Here is a 17,476-nt window from a genome sequence, read left to right as displayed (position 1 = left end):
TCTTAATTATAAATAAATATGAGTAATATTATCCACACTGAGTTTTCACAAAGTACAATGTTTACAGGGATGAATATGTTATATTAAAAACTTTGAATATGTTAGTAACCAAATATTATATAAGATCAGTAGAAAAAGTTACAGTAGATGCCAAAATTTTATTGCTTTTGGAAAGTAGCAGGCATTTCCAACACAGAAATTTATACATTCAGATCATAAAGATGTGTTCAGATTGCATATTTAGGAGTTATTTCCATGACAGGGATATCTCATGAATTTAACAATATTGGACAATATAGGCAAATGGATCAGCTTGGGGAACAACAAAAATACCTACAACAAACTGTACCCCTAAGTATGGTAAGCAAAGTACAACATTTTTTAACATGAAGGCCAGTGGCAAAAACCATCAATTTACCTCAGGGCAACAGTATAAGACAATCTAGAAAGGTATGACCTTTGGTGTAAATTAGACCAAAAGGGTATGGATTACTGTCATACTACCTAATCAACTGTCACATTCCTCAAGCTGCTACACTAACCAAATACATGTCAAGTTGGTAAAAACAGTGCTTACAGTTTACTATGTTGCCAGACTGTTAAAATAACCTCATTTACTAGATATAGAAAGGAGTGGTATGAGAGCTTTTTGCAATGTAATCTGTATCACAGAACTATTGTCAAGATGCAGTCATCAGTAGGACAAGATATGGCAACATGGATGGCAACGATATGCAAGACCCCCAAATCATATTAATCCCTTTTGCAATGGGCTAAGTACACAAGTTCTTATACACATTTTCACACATTAAGTATTTACCCTACAACTTTAAATACAATATGAGTACCTTCATAAAATTTGGCAGACTTTTAGCAAAGGTTAGAAGTTTTATGTACACAAAAAAAATCAGATTTTTTAATGAAATATTTTTACTAAAGATTTGTTATGTAAATATAGTTAGTCTGTCTGGTCACTAGTCAGAGTGCAAAGTGATTTCAGGATGATTAAAAAACTATTCTTCATCCCCAAAATCTCAAATATTTGTGTATATCTAAAACCTCTTAATACATTTCAGACATTTGCTTTCAGTAAGACTTAAAATTTTATCTTCTATTTGTATGTGTGGTCCGTCAAGTGACAGACTTTGTAATCATTATTTAAAAATTCAGAAATATAGATTATGGATTTTTATCATGCTTACATATTATAATATGAAAATACAAATGTTTAGTCTAAGTAGTTTAAATCTCATAATGTTACACATTTATAATTTTGATAATACTGACTTAGTCATGTTTAGCTAACATAACTCACATTGAATATGATGAACATGCACTCATGTTTCTGTATCCAATAATATAAAACTGACCCAGTCTTGACTGTGTTTTAGTGGACTAATATTTTGTATTATAGAGCAACATTTAAATTGTTATACTTATGTATATAGATTATTACTATTTAGAAATAAGTTAAAAACTTGTTTTTCTTATAATATAGAACAATAAAAAAAAAAGCAAATAATTTTCTCTTCTATCTACAACCTTCGAACTCAGCTGCTGCTGGAGAAAGGTTGCTAAGCCTTTTAAAATTTTGCATGTAGAGAGTATTAAACAAATTTCTTTCAGGTTTTACACACAGTTGAATATTTAAAAAAAATCATAAATAAGTATACTGATACCATAGAATTCCACTATAACTTTATTAAGTTTATAAACTAAGCTTACTTAGGTTTATAAAAAATATGAAACTCTTGAGCAGACTAAAGGCACAATCTACCTTCTTGAAATACTGATTGAAAAAAAAGAGTGTTTTCAAATATTAAAATGGCTCAAAAAACCACTACTGGGACATTCTAAGCAGTCGATTGGTTATTCATGTCATATATTGAAGTGTATATATAAGTGACCATTTCCAAAAATGGAAAGAGCTGAATGGGGCCACTGTTTGATTCAGTACACAAGTCACATCTCAGCAAAATACAAATATAGGAAGTTCTTATTTTATATTCTAACTTTTCAATATTAGTAATTTGAGTTCTTAATTTGAAAAAACTATATCCTCAGTATTTTGAAATCACAAATACCTAATTTTAAACATTGCTGTATTCAACATCATGCGACTCACTGAAATCTATATTTAGGTGTGTTCTTTTAACATTTACTTCTAAATTATAAAATTAACTCATGTATAATAATAAAGTTTGAATTGAATCTACAAATGAATTTCAAACTTATTGAATAAATTCATAAAATAGCAGTTAAATACAATTTTGAGTACAAGTCAACATGTGCAATGGCATGGCCTGAAGCAACAGATGTTAATACAAGATAATCATCCCTCTGGAGTTAACATTCAATGAATCTGAACTTAATTATAAATATCTAGCAAAATCATTCATGTTTAGTCACTACTAAAATTATTTCTCAATCATACTGTTATATTATTATACAAATACTTAAATCTATTTTCAAATTAGGCTAAAAAACACACACACACATACATGCATTGCTTCTCACAATCAAGTGTCATACATTTCAACTACACTTGCTAAAAAATTTACATACTCTGAATTACTAAAACTAGGAGGAAGTTGTTGAATCTTAAGTAGCAAACATTAGCAGATTTACACTGAAATTTTAATTATGTATTTAATAATTGATGATTATTATTGTAAACCGACTTTTTTCATCACTCAAATATCTAATTTAAACAATGCAAATAAAACTGCTTTACCTGGTAGTCCACGAAACTTCTAAGACAAGATAAAATGTGACCCTATTAAAATACTTTAAAATGTGTATGCAAATTAATATTACATTGATAAATGGAAATTGTCAATAACCAAATGTTGAAAACAAATAATATGAACTTCAATATTTACTTATTAAAGGAGAGGTTCATGCTTGCACTGGTTTCATAATTATCAAATATTAAATGGTGGAGGAATGTTTAGCTCTCAAGGCAATCTTATTATAGGTAATTTACAATTAGTGATAGTATAGTTGCATTGAAATAAACAGATTAAATTAAGAACATAATTGTACTTTAAGCCATTTTCAATTGTCATTTGATGTACAGTAATAAAGTATTTTGATTATGGGAGCCATACTATTAATTACAACTTCACAGTCTCATATTTCTGTGACTGAAAACTACAATTCTTTTGGAATCCATACTTAAACTATCTTCCAAATTCAGTTTCTAAAAAATGAGTTAAATTTTTTAAATGCTTTATAAAAGAATATAATATGCATGTGTTAGGGTTAGAAAACGTTTCAGACGTTACATTTTGTTCACCTGCAGTTTTTTTTTTCTATTTCATAACAATAAAACATGAAAAATGGATAAAATGACAAAGCTATTTGACCCATAATGTGAGTTCATAAAAACACATACACACAAATCACTTTCATATCCACAATCTTCTGTAATAGAAGTTTAATAATGTTGAAGCTAATTGTATGTAAATTAACATCTCCAAAAGTTTCAATTTACTCTTCCTAATGCTGAAGTTTTGTGCTGTCAACCTTTTAATTTTAACCATTAAATGATCCACACCCTAAAAATTTTGAATGCCTGATCAAATTCTCCAACTCTTACACATTCCTGAGAAAATATCTTCAAAACTCTGAGCTTTTGATCTAGAGAATTTTGCATAAATTTGGCATTAATATGATAAAGTATAAAATGCATATTTTGGAAAAAATAACTACAACACTTGAATATGGTAATCAAATGAAATTGACCACCAAAATTTCTGTAATTTTTATAAATATTCAAGTTTTTTTTTTAAACAATGTTTCAATTGTGGGTAATTGCTCTAAGTTTTTATTTACATAATTGAATCATATTTTTTGTTGTGTGTTGAGACAAAATTGTTTCTTTCATCTATCTTTTGTATTTTCCAATCATTTTTGAAAATTTGTAGTCTCTTGTACTCGAATGAAAAATGTGTTTGACTATTTTCTTATTAAAATAAAAACATTTCTTTTAACGAGGTTCCAATTATATGCAACAAAGTGCCAAATTTTTCAACATTATTTCTCATCTTGAAAGTACAAGCTATAATTACCAAATTAACTACCTAATTAGATTCTCAGTTTAAAACAAACAAACCTAAAATTTTGACATCTTAAGAAAAAAGTAATAAAAATGAGTGAAAAGGTAGACTATATAAAAATTATTTGGGTGAGATAGTTTTTTTTTCCCCAAAACCTGGTCAGACATTGTCCATATGCCCATTTCAGATCGCCTCTTCTTCTATATTTTATATAAAATTCATATCTTTGAGTTTCTTTACACTGCTTATGAAAACAAGAATCAGTTTGGTCTCCCTAAATCTTTCAATGAAAATCAGTATATATTTTCTGCAATAATACAACCAAAACTGAAGCCAATATTCCACATAAGGTCTTATCAAAGTTACAAAGGTAATAAAAATCAACTCCTTAATCCTGAGCTCAAAATTTCTGGAAATAAATTCCAAAACATCTGATCTTTTTACTACTTTCAAACATTCCACTTGAAGACTTGAGACTTTCATAAATTATCACACTTATATTTTTCTCCCTCTAAACAATATTTATATTTATCCAGCACTTAAATAAGATACATATTTCAGTAACCTAACTGCATCAGTTTATGGTTAACAGATTTAACTGTTATATTTGATATTAAATACAAAATGTTACAGTTGGTCACACTCATTTGTGGGACTTGAAAATCAAGGATGATTCTAAGAATGAAGTATTTTAACTGGTTATATATCCTTTGCCCAAAGCAGAAGCATTATCTAATTATTTTCACATCAGTTCACTTCACCGATTGTTTATCTTACACTGAGGTATGCAAGACTAATAGTAACCAAGTGGATAAAAGAAAAAAAACAGCAAGGCTGTGTGGACCTCAAAACCTATAACATAAATATATACAGAGTGTTCCAAAATAACGTTTACACTATTTGACTGTGTATAGCTAATAAACCATTTCTTTTGTTTCAGATTTGACTTGTGTCCAAGGATGGCAGATAATCAGCTTACAATCAAGCACTTCCATTTCTTCCCGTTATGAGATGTGTCTGGAGCAGAACAGATTTCAGTTTGAACACCTGAAGTGAAGCAAGCAAATTGTGACATTTTACAATTTCAACCAAGGAGAGTTTTCCTTGGGAAGAATTTTATTTGTTATTTTTTCTCTTGATTTCAGTATTAAATCTTTAAATAAATCCTTTGGCTATCATATGTATCTTGTTTCATTGTTAAAATCAATAAACAAGGCAAGTTATAATGATCCAAAGAGTGTAAACATTATTTTGGGACACCCTGTATATAGCCAAACATATCTCTACAAATTAACATAAACTAGCTTTGAAGATTTCAGACTGGACATACCACCTCTTTTAACAAAATTCCACAAACTGACTCAAAAGTTTGAAGTTGTTTAAACGATAAACAAATATACAAGTAATGTTTATAACAAATATCATCTCTTCTAGTTCTGCACTTCCAGATAGCATAAAAACAAAAACTGTTTACAGGCAGATCACTCACTTCTCTAACTAGTTTATAAACCAAATAGTGCAATGCTATAAAAAATTACCTTGGTCAAAATTTATTTTTATAATGATTATATTTAAGTTTCAAGAAATTTTACTTAAGAATAATTTCATAAAATTATATAGTGTGAATAACTCTATAACCTACACACTATAGTAGCACCAATAAACTCCTGTAAAGTGATGACTGCCATTATTTCCAGTAACAGATTGTTCTGTCAGTGGTTAGAGAAATAAAACTCTAAAATGGAACCTAGCCTCTCTTTTCCAGTTCTTATTGTTAAAACTCAAAATATTATCTTTAGAGTATAATAATAAAAAACAGGAACTTTAATGCTATCAAACTTCCACATAATCTTATAAACTTCAATAAGTACACCTTTTACCCTTATTTTCTCATGAAAATGTATGCTTACACTAGCCTCAAAATATAACCCTTCCATCAAAGAACAATCATAGTAAACTTTTTCAAAACCCTTTCCAATAACTTGAAATAAGTCAACACCATTTCTTAGATAAGAGCAAAGCTCTGCTGTATTGTATAAAGTTTCTAAGTAAAGTCTAACTATTTGTATGGAAAAGATGCTACCTCTTTCCTCTTTTAATATGTAACCAACATGTCTCTAAAATTCTAAGCTTTACTTCTATGTCATTTTATTATTATTCAGATAATTATGAGAGGGTACCAATTTGTATTGCTATATATTTTTAAAATGTAATTACAATGCTCTGTATTGTTTGCTGGATAATGTTTTCCTATTAGTTAATGATATGGGATGACTAAATATTTTCGGTGTGCTTAAATCTGGCATGATATCTGAAATTTTCAAGGTACTTGAGAAAAAACACTACTGTTTTATATGGTTAGGTAGTTAGCAAGTTATTTATATGGTGAGTTAATTAGTTGGTAAGCCAATTGAGGTGTAAATCTTGAAGTTGTGTTTAAAAAAGGAGAGTTTGAAAGTGATTTTAGTTTTACTTGTGACTTAACTCATAGCTCATAGAATTTGTACATTACAGGCAGAGGAAAGGAATAATTCACTTTTGCTTTCTTCAAGTAGGTTGAGCTTTACATTATATTTGCCACATAATCAAAAAATCTTGCCTAACAACAGAAGCCATTACAGCACACACACACCAGAAATGGAATTATTTTGATGAAAAGCAAAACACAATCTATATTAAACTAAAAATGATAATATACTTAAAACAATATAAAAAAATAGTTGGAAGTGATAAAACGGTGAAAAGAACAAGCAGAAAAAAAAAGACAAAACATTAAAATAAGGTCAAAACAAAAAACAGAAAATTTACAAAAAACATGAGGAAAGCCAGGAAGGAATTTACAGACAAATAAAAGTAGTACAGGGAGAAATAGACAGATACTTAAAAGAAAAAACAACAGAAACTTAAAGAGAAATAAAGAAGTAATAGAGAGGAACTTAGGAGAGAATTTAAAGGAGAGATGAAAGATTCAGTTAAGATATTAGGACAAAAATATGAAAGAAGGATACAAGATTTAAATAATAATTTAGAACAAAAATAAAACAGATGTAAGATTCAAATTAGAATTAAAAACAGAAATAAATCTGATTTAAAACACAACTGAAGAAACTACTGGAGATGTGTAAAAGGATTATGGGAGCAAAACTGAAGACTCCCTCCCCCCAAAAAAAAGTTTTTAAATAATAACAACAAATATTAATTGAGGCAAAAATCTATGAAATACAAATTGAATTATGAGAGCAAGCTCAATGTGGTACTAAAGAAAAACATAGCTGAAGTGTTATTAATTAGTTAGCAACTTACTCAAAGTTAGTTAGGAAGCCTGTTAAAAAAAAACTTTTAAATTCATTCTTCAACAATGTTGATATTGCAAATAAGTAGGTAATTTTTATTTGTGAGTTGGAGCTTGTACATCACAGTTGAAGTTATAAAACACTTTTATTATAATGCGGTCTAAGCTATAAATAATTTTCTCAACAATAATACCAAAAACTAACAACAGAAACTGTTACAATATTAAAGGTGTCATCTAAATTACAGTTACCCAAATTCACTAATTTACAGTTGCACTTGTAAAAGTCAATTCTCAAATATTTCTCAAACTTATTGCTTGATACAACAATTTCTATACAGTTAGAAATGTCCAAAAGTTTAATGTCATCTGCAATACCTGGTAGAAGACCACTCTCCCAAATAATCACAGCTATAACATTTATAGTTCTATCCAAGTTAGTAGTAATAGTATCAATATTCACTATCATCATCATTGTTTCATAACCTTAAAATGAATTAAAATACTTAGAAATAAACAAAACTACCTTATCTTACCTTTGTGCTTTTTTATCTTTGCCTTTTTTTGGTGGGAGGGTGTTAGTTTTTATTATCGATATTAGAAATTCAGCAAAATCCTAAGTCTAAATACGCACGTCTCTCAGAAAACAAAACCCGTACTACACCCCACACAATATAACAAAATTAAAAGAACCTTATATCCAAAGATGCCCCAAACCTTTCAATCATAAAGCGCCATCTTATAGCAAATAAAGATAAGACAAGTCTTACAATTTAAATAAATAGTGTTTTTCACATTCATTGAGAAAATAAGCATTAAGAAAATATCATAAATGTCAATAAAGTATTGAATTCTGTGGTTAGAACTTTTCAGTAACAAAATATTATGCATTATATTAAGTTTAGATTATTATTTTGCTATCAGTGCTAAAGGGAGTTGTATCACGCTGGGACAACGGTAATTCTTTGAATTTACGACGTTAAAATCAGGGACTCGATTTCCCTCAGTGGACACAGTAGATGGCCTGTTATGGTTTTGCTATAAGAAAAACACACACAAACACACACTAAAGGAACAACCATTAACCATTACAGTTAATCAGGCCTAGCATGGCCAAGCGCGTAAGGCGTGCGACTCGTAGTTCGAGGGTCGCGGGTTCGCGCTCGCGTCGCGCTAAACATGCTCGCCCTCCCAGCCGTGGGGGTGTATAATGTGACGGTCAATCCCACTATTCGTTGGTAAAAGAGTAGCCCAAGAGTTGGCGGTGGGTGGTGATGACTAGCTGCCTTCCCTCTAGTCTTACACTGCTAAATTAGGGGCGGCTAGCACAGATATCCCTCGAGTAGCTTTGTGCGAAATTCCAAAACAAACAAACAAACATACAGTTAATGTGCATCCGTTTATTAACTCTGTATTACTGCAAAGACGATAGTTTTTGTGAGTACGGGCAAATTTTATCTCTTGTTAGTCAAAAGATCAAGATTTTATTCGTATAAGAACTAATCATAAAGTACCAGTGTTCTGGCATGAGAAGCATACTACTTATTTCTGTTCATTGTCGCTTAATTAGACAAATATCTAGTCAAAAATACCTGGGGCGTTATGGCGGGGAAAATAAAATACGAGGTCCAGCTAACTACTGAATGAATATTTGCTGTAAAAGTCTTATCAATGCTATAAATGTAGCAACTAGTTTGGCCTCCAATTTTGATTTCATTCTTTAAAGTCGCATATTCAATTCTTTTTTTAGCTGCACCTTTCTCTACACTTTAGTTGTTTTTTGTCAATATACACCAACAAACCACAAAAAGTAAAATGTTAAGCTCAACAGTGAACAACATTAGCTTCAAGATTACAGTCCTATTATTCAGAACAGACCTTTACTCTACACAAACAATCAATTTTTTTTTAATATATGTGATGCTTGTTTTCCTCTCTAAAACAGTACTAATATCTTTCTTCAAAGTTGGCCCGACATGGCCAGATGGGCTAAAGCGTTCGACTCATAATCTGAGGGTCGCGAGTTCGAATCCCAGTCGCACCAAACATGCTCGCCCTTTCAGCTGTGGGGCATTACAATGTGACAGTCAATTCCACTATTTGTTAGTAAAAGAGCAGCCGAAGAGTTGGCGGTTGGTGGTGATGACCAGCTGCCTTCCCTCTAGTCTTACACTGTTAAATTAGGGACGGCTAGCGCAGATAGCACTCGAGTAGCTTTGCGCGAAATTCAAAACAAACAATTAATCCATATAACAAAAGCGAAAAAGTGTCCATAAACTCTTAAGTGAAGCTGCAGTGAAAATGTTAGACCGACAGCTCACGTGACGTTTTGGATAGGGGTGCGCAAAACTTTTCGCCATGTTTGAGCGGTTTTGTCAAATAACTTTACGCATGTGACTTATACTTACACCAAATGAGATTCTTAATTGCAGGTTTAAAAAGATATATTAATGTATCAAATTATAAACAAAACAAAACATAAAAGTTAAATTGTTCTGTGTTTTTTTTTATCAAATAGTTTGTTTGTTTGTTTTGAATTTCCCGCAAAGCTACTCAAGGGTTATCTGCGCTAGCCGTCCCTAATTTAGCAGTGTAAGACTAGAGGGAAGGCAGGTAGTCATCACTACTCACCGCCAACTCTTGGGCTACTCTTTTACCAACGAATAGTGGGATTGACCATCACATTATGACGCCCCCACGGCTGAAAGGGCGAGCATGTTTGGCGCGACCGGGATGCGAACCCGCGACCCTCAGATTACGGTTTATCAAATAGAGTTCCGTACTTGTGGTGCGAATTAAAAAAAGAAGTAAACGCAATCAAAACTGCGGACGTTATATCTAAAACTTTCTTAGTGGATCACCTTGAAATATGGTGTATGAAGTCAGAGTCAAGTTGCACGCATCCATCGAAACTATAAGATACCTTAGATTTCCACAATCCGAGCTACAGAAGGTGGGAAATTAATCCTGTTAATAACACACAGCATGTCCTGCAGCAGGTTTTTTTGGTCGCAAGACACATTACCGTGTGTCTTGATCTCTTGTTTAAATAAACGTTTCTACAATTATGTAGGTACGGAATATAGGTTTAACAGAAAATATCTGTTGCGGAATTAATATTTTGGCATACCATGTTTTCTCTCCGCTTTAGTTAAATAGAATTTTTTTTCAAAATTTATCTAGTATCTATACAGTTTTAGCATGAGTAAGTGCCCTGCCCCAAAAAAAAATACCGTCCATATTGCTTTGTCTATAAAGTAGATAATGTCTATACTGTCCGATATTGCAGTAACATAGCATATATTTGTTGAAAGGATCACCAACTGTAAAATCTTTTGCTGGTCGAATAAATAATGTCTATTTGTTACACATTCAAAGGAAGTGACATTTCTCACTTTCTGAGTCATCATGTGGTAACCTCTTATTGAATGTATGAATTAAACTTTGCAAATGTTAGGGCAGTCATTGATCTGCGCGATCATGAACTGAAGGGGAAAGATGTTCTATTCCTTCCAAACTATCAAGTGGTATTGAGATGCAGTATATATACAATGTATTGTAGAATTTTATCACTCAATTATCAACACTTATGGCAACCATGAAATTGAAAAGTTAGTAACTGAGATAGCATTGTGACCTATTGCTTTCAGAATTGAAACTTGGTAAATTTTCTGATTCAGAACGTCATCCGATGTGTCAAGAAGTTATTCCAACAGTCTGGTTGAGCTGTGAGAAATCTGCATAGCATACCATTTAGTATTCATTAGGTTTTTCATTGATTTTCCTTGGAAATATCTTGGATCTACTATCTACGAAAGAATCCAGATTTATCTTTGAATGAAAAACTAATTCTTCAATAATATTTTCATAAACATTAAATGTAATATAGGACTATTAAAACTTCATCAAGTTGAAATATTAACGAATAGATGAAGTTATCAGTAGTACATGAAATTTACAGATGATTTCTTAGATTTCACAACAAATATATGCATACATATGGTTTACCTTGTGTTTTATTCCATTGTGATAGGAATATTTTTAGGCATTTAGAAAGAAATAGTTTCAACAAGCACCTCTATTGAATTTTTGTGACATTGTGTCATTACAAGATGCAGTTTTGAATCGTAAAACTGTAAGCTGCAAATATAAGTGAGAAAGTGAAACCTTGTAATTTGCTACAAAACTGCTACACGTTTTGTAAATGAAAGAAAACCCTTAGGAAAATCATTTAAAAATTAAAGGCTAACAGTTAAAGTTTAAATTAGCGTCACCTGCCTTGGAACCTATTGTACCCTCCCCTCCCATTACTTTCTAAATAACAACCAGATAATAGGAAAGACATGAGAATAGGTTAGAGAGTGTGAAGTGGATTCTTTAATTGTCTGTGACAATGTGGACACAAGGTAGCCAGTTTAGTAGAAATCCAAGGAGGTTAGGAAATCCCCAAGTTTTATACACACATGTTCTATGTATGAAATCCAAGGAGGTTAAAAAGTCCCCAAGTTTTATACACACATGTTTTATGGATGAAGTTGAGCACGAGCACATTTTAAGCCTGTAGATGTGTCATTTGACCAATATACGATTTCATAGTTCTTGGTTGTTATTACCTGTTATGATCCTCTTTATTATAAACTCTTGGTTTGACCTCTGAACAATTAGAACTTGGTCAACCTTGCAGCTGAATCTGAAATGTCAGTATTTAAGGTCAAGTTTTAATCAAAGTCAGTCTTTGACTTGCCATTGATTACGATCCCCTTAAAGTCCTTTTCTTGTTTTGCTGAATTACGGGCCATTTAAATCTTCGTAAGACCAGATGAAAGGGTGAACATGTTTGGTATGACGGAGATTTGAACCCGCAACCCTCAAATTACGAATCGAGTGCCCTGACCACCTAGCCATGCTGGGCCTCTCGAAAAGAAAAACGTGATCACTCTGCCCGAGACTTGTTGGCAAAGAAGGCGGTGGAAGAAAGACGAGAAAAGCTTTCGCCGATAGTATCGTTCATGCTCTGGACATCAGCAACTTTCTGGCCATTGGAGAGCAAAATTGAGAGGGGATGGGAAGTAGACTTCCCACAGACCTCCCGAATCTTGTTCAATCGGATTTTGGAACTGGTGAAAGAAAAGATGCTACAAATGAACCTAATACAAGATTCCTTTTGGTTTTGATGTCTAGTCTGCCATGCACTGGCATGGACCCGCTGAAAGCAAAGTGGTTCGAAGAAGTGGGAAACCTGTGTTCCAGGTTCGTTTTTGGCAGACAGGAATCCAACATGGCCGTAGATACTGTGAAAAACGTGTCGAGGTCTTAGGAATGGAATGAGCAGCTGCCTGGACAATACAGTCAGTTACCACTGCCACTCAGTCATCTATCGATGGTAGACAGACCACTTATGGCAAGATCAAAATAGCAGTGAAAGACGGCTAGTTGACTTGATCCAACTGCCACCGAAGTATATGGGTTAGGTGGCATCGATCATGGCAGATCTCCCTTAAAGTGATAGGAAATTGATCATTGCACCATTGACCAACCCTCCAAGAAAAGTGAAGGGGAACAGATAGAGAAGTCAATGGCAGTAAAGGACTGACTAGGTGCATAAAAATAAGTATAAGAACCAGTATCGAAAAGTTGTAATCAAAAAGCATACACTCTACGGAACGGCCCCTCCCATCACTGTCAACACCATCTCAGAGGGGATTATGTCCATTAAAGTATTGCAGAATTAAAAAGGGCGATGAGTCAAAGTTTGAAATATTTGGTTCAAAGCATAAGTTGTATGTCTGGTAGAAGAAAGGTGAAAGATACTTACCTCAATGTATATAGTACCTACCATGAAACTCTGGGGAGGCAGTATGATGGTATGTGGATGTGTATCTGCTGAGGTAACTGAGTATTTGCAAAATGGGTGGAATAATAGATCATTGCAAGTATCATCAGATACCGATCCATCATGATATACTCAGTGGTTTGCATATTATTGGTAAAGGATTCTACTATCAATAATGTAATGACCGCAAACACGTATCCAACCTATGCAAAAATTATTTAGAAAGAAGCTGCTGGAGTAATTCAAATGATACAATGGTTACCCCCAATTGAGCAGATCTGAGATTAGATAGATAAAAAACATTACAAATCAAAAGTTACTTCCAAAGAAACTTTATAGGAGTGTATTAGAGACATTTGGATTAAAATCTAAAAGAACACTTTGATAAAATATATTGCAACAATGATTGAAAGACTGTCCTATGAAACCAAAAGTGGAACATACAAAATATCAACTGTTTGCTGAGCTCAAGCACTTTCAATGAGTTTCTGTTGCACTAAAGATGAAGATTAATAGAATTTTGATGTTTCATTTGTGATTTACTTTCCATTCTTCTTTAAAAGTAGCCTGAAATCTTATTTTGACTTTGTCTTAACACTTTTATACAGTACTGTATACGTTTGAATTGTTTTAACATGTTATTTCAAAAGAAGAGCACTGTGTTGCTATTTGTTTATTATTGAAGTTACGCCAAGAAGTCACAGACATCTACTGTAATAATATGGCTTTGTGATTACAATTGTAAAGTTTCAACGTAAGCCCTTGCATATAACTATTTAAGGCCAAAAAAATGCCAATTCTTCATCAGAAAAATGTAGTGTATAAAATGTTAAATACATGAGAAGCTGCACTATAACTGTACAAATATATATAATTTACTTTACAAAAATAAAGGGCTTAGCAAAACCCCTTCGAATCTCTTGCGTACCTGCAAGCAATATACCTTAATTCGGATATATTCGAATTGCTTTTCTAAAGTTTCACACTGTTGTTATATTTGTAGTGTTATTCTTTCACTGAACTGGTTCTTTTAGATTTTTAGTGAAAGTAAGACCAAGTGCAGTCGAAGTGATAATAATTAATTAGCTTATTTTTTTTCTTAACGTTTGCTAAATTTTAATGATAATATCACTTCTCCGCAGTTATTTTTGTAGGCGAAGGTTTATAAATGATGTTTTTAATAGCATATATCTAAATGGCACTAGGACTAACGTAGAAATAAATTTACTTTAATGACTAATCAATCAACTAACTAGGACTAACGTGAAATAATTCATTGGTTACGGTGGGTGGTGATGACTAGCTTTAACGGCTGCACAGATAGCCCTCAAGCTTTGTGCGAAATTCCAAAACAAACTAACTAAATATACGCAGTATTTCACATTGATCTGAATCCTTCACTCTGACAAGCACCCTACTAACTGAAAAGCTAATTAAATTACAGAAACATTAACTCGATCAACAGCTACTCGGCATTCACACGCTGAATTCTCCATTTGACATTTTACAGAACAAGTGGCACTATATCAACTCAAAATTGACTGGCTCACTGCTGTTCTGCTAATTGAATTATTCAGTTGTATTTAAAATAATTTTTGTTCTAAATATTTCACAAAATCCCTCAATCATCTAATATAAATTATAAACCTGTTTACAGCAACCGCTTCGTGCACTGCGCTTGAAAATTCGCGCACGCAGACGAAGCCCAATATTCACTTTTGAAATGACGGGAAAACAGGCCTGAAAATGTTGAAGCCAAATTTTATTTCGCAAGCAGGATATTCAACACTAAATTGTCAGGAATTAATCACACTATTATTCACATTTCAAAATGTGATGTAGCTTAAAGAATGAAAATGTAAATTTATCACATGTTAAGCAACTGTTATGACTGAAATGATCAACGATTACTTTACACGATGAACGGTATAAGTAGTTCAGAGTGCAGTACAATTAACCCTTTTAGAGTTCATGAAATAACTTAAATTGATAGATAAGTTAAAAATTTCCCGTCACTGAGGATGTGTAATTTTGCTTAATACATTATAATCATGACAATCAGTACTCCCTCTTTAGCAAATAAACAAATTACAAGATTAAATATGTGGTTTACAGCATTATGCATGTAGTTTACGTCTTGTTTGTTATCTGAATTTACGAAAGTTTAAAGATACCTACACTATCTTAGGAAAATATTACTTACAACACTACTTTTCCGTAAAAAAAACTATACCAATTAATTCTGTGTCTGAGTAATTTCATTTCAAAGAATGCTAAAGAGACTTGTAGAGTTTTACGAGATGGGGCTATATTTATTGAAAATATTTATTTTGAACGATATTCAACAGAGGTAATCTAAGGATTGTTTGGTACCATATAAAAGTCCTGGTTTAACTTGATAGTGTTGTATTTCATTATTGTTGTTGTGTGGGAATATTCTGCAAAAAAACATTTCTTTACCCCGGCAACTAGATACAGTGGATAAGCAGTCATTATATATATGATTTATTTGCACAATTGTAAATAAATGTATTGTTTTATTTGCTCACTTAAGTTATCTTTTCATTGTCAGGGTTTTGTGTATATGGGCTTATGTGTTTGTGACTTGTCAGCGATAAGTGTAAACAATAAACGGACAGCACATAATCTACTTGTTTTAAGATAATAAATTTCAAACAAGTCAAACATATGTACAAAAACTATTTACACTATAGAATATCATAGTTGCATCTCAACTTGAAGTTTCAACAATGTTCTAGCGCTTTTTTTTAAACAAATATTGTTGATTCTTACTTTCAAGAACAGGGGTAACTTTGCAATACAAAGTCAAGAATATACATCACATGAAAAAAAGAAAAATCTATACTGAAAGAAGCGTAGGTATTAAAATAAACCTTTAACTGTAAATCTGTTACACCTGTTATATTAATCAGTGCACCTGAGAATATCACAAAATTAATTGGAATTACTTAAGAACAAGAGTCACTCTGGAAACAATTTTCTGTGTTTTTTTGCACGAAATTTACAAATGCCGAAACAAATTTTAAAATTCAACGAACTAAAACATGTAACAATATTCAGGAAAGTGAAAATAGCCAAGGATAAGAAAATTGCTTCTAGTAGTAATGTTATACTAACAAGATTAGTTTTTAGCAAACCCACTGTTTAGGATGTTCTTTTTTGTAAATCTGTATAATACAATAAAACCGTCTGCTGTATATCCATATAACTACTTCTCAAGGTGTAGATGGATCTTGACCAAAATTGTTATAAAGGTTTATTAGGTCCATGCGTTTTGCGTCTTTTGTGCATTTTTTTTTGCTTTTTTTACCACTGCTTCTCTCCCTGTTGATGGATCTTCACCAAATTTATTTGTTTTGTCCATACGGAGATATTCGCAAATTTTCGGTTTCATATTTTGAGTCTTGTAGCTTTATGGGCGTTTTTATGTTTATATAATAACATATAATCAAACAACTTTTTCATGCCCTAAGATAATCTTTCATTAATTACAAATTTACATAACTTCCGTATAGAGTAGCTGTTACACCAGATAGTACATCAATATAGCTTAATATCTGAGTCAGATATTCAACACAAACGAAAAATGTCACCCTATGGGTCAGCGGTAGCTTTGCAGACTTGTTTGTTTGAAATTAAGCACAAAACTACACAACGTGCTCTTCCAACCGTGATTATCAAAACCCGGTTTTTAGCGGTGTGAGTCCGCAGACATACCGCTGTGCCATTAGATGTGGGGGGCTTTGCAGACTTAAAATGTTAAAATACAGATTAGATTTCTTGCGGAAGATAACCGAATTTGACTTTACTCTAAAACAAATAGAAGAAGAAACAGAAAACGATATTTACATGTTTTGCACGTGTTGACCAGGACTGAATTATCCTGCTTGGTTTTATTTTTAAACTCTTTCTCTGGTTATATATTCACACATCCCGGTGGCTTAATGGTAAGTATTAAGGTTCACAACATTCAAGACCGTGTTTCGATATCCGCAAATTAGTATGTTTGTTACGTCTTAGTAATAATCTCAAATACTCAATTGGATGAATAGAAATAACATTAATTTATGAGCACCCTCAGGTTTTCTACTAAACCTAAAATAATCACCAAGTTGTTTAGTTAATTAATCCAGCAATGAGTAAACTACAGATAGCTAAGTTATATAGTTGTGCTCCTATTAATGAAAAAAAAAAAAAATTCTATTTAAATATATCTCAGAATGGCTGTTATGGCTGTTAACACTTTTATTGATAAGGAGAGAACAACGT

General features: G+C 32.2%; 1 protein-coding gene across 1 annotated transcript in view; it reads right to left on the bottom strand.

Annotated features, from left to right (window-relative positions):
• Positions 1–8,093, bottom strand: part of LOC143226309 (uncharacterized) — a 32,014-nt gene extending 23,921 nt beyond the window's left edge. The window contains exon 1 of the mRNA XM_076457100.1: positions 7,890–8,093. The gene's annotated coding sequence lies outside the window, so the exon portion shown is untranslated. The remainder of the gene's footprint in view (positions 1–7,889) is intronic.
• Between the last annotated feature and the right edge of the window lie 9,383 nt (positions 8,094–17,476).

Source organism: Tachypleus tridentatus, chromosome 9 (genome assembly GCF_004210375.1).
Source record: "Tachypleus tridentatus isolate NWPU-2018 chromosome 9, ASM421037v1, whole genome shotgun sequence".
NCBI lineage: Eukaryota > Metazoa > Arthropoda > Merostomata > Xiphosura > Limulidae > Tachypleus > Tachypleus tridentatus.
Note: the sequence above shows the minus strand (reverse complement) of the source record. Positions and strands in the feature narration are given on the sequence as shown.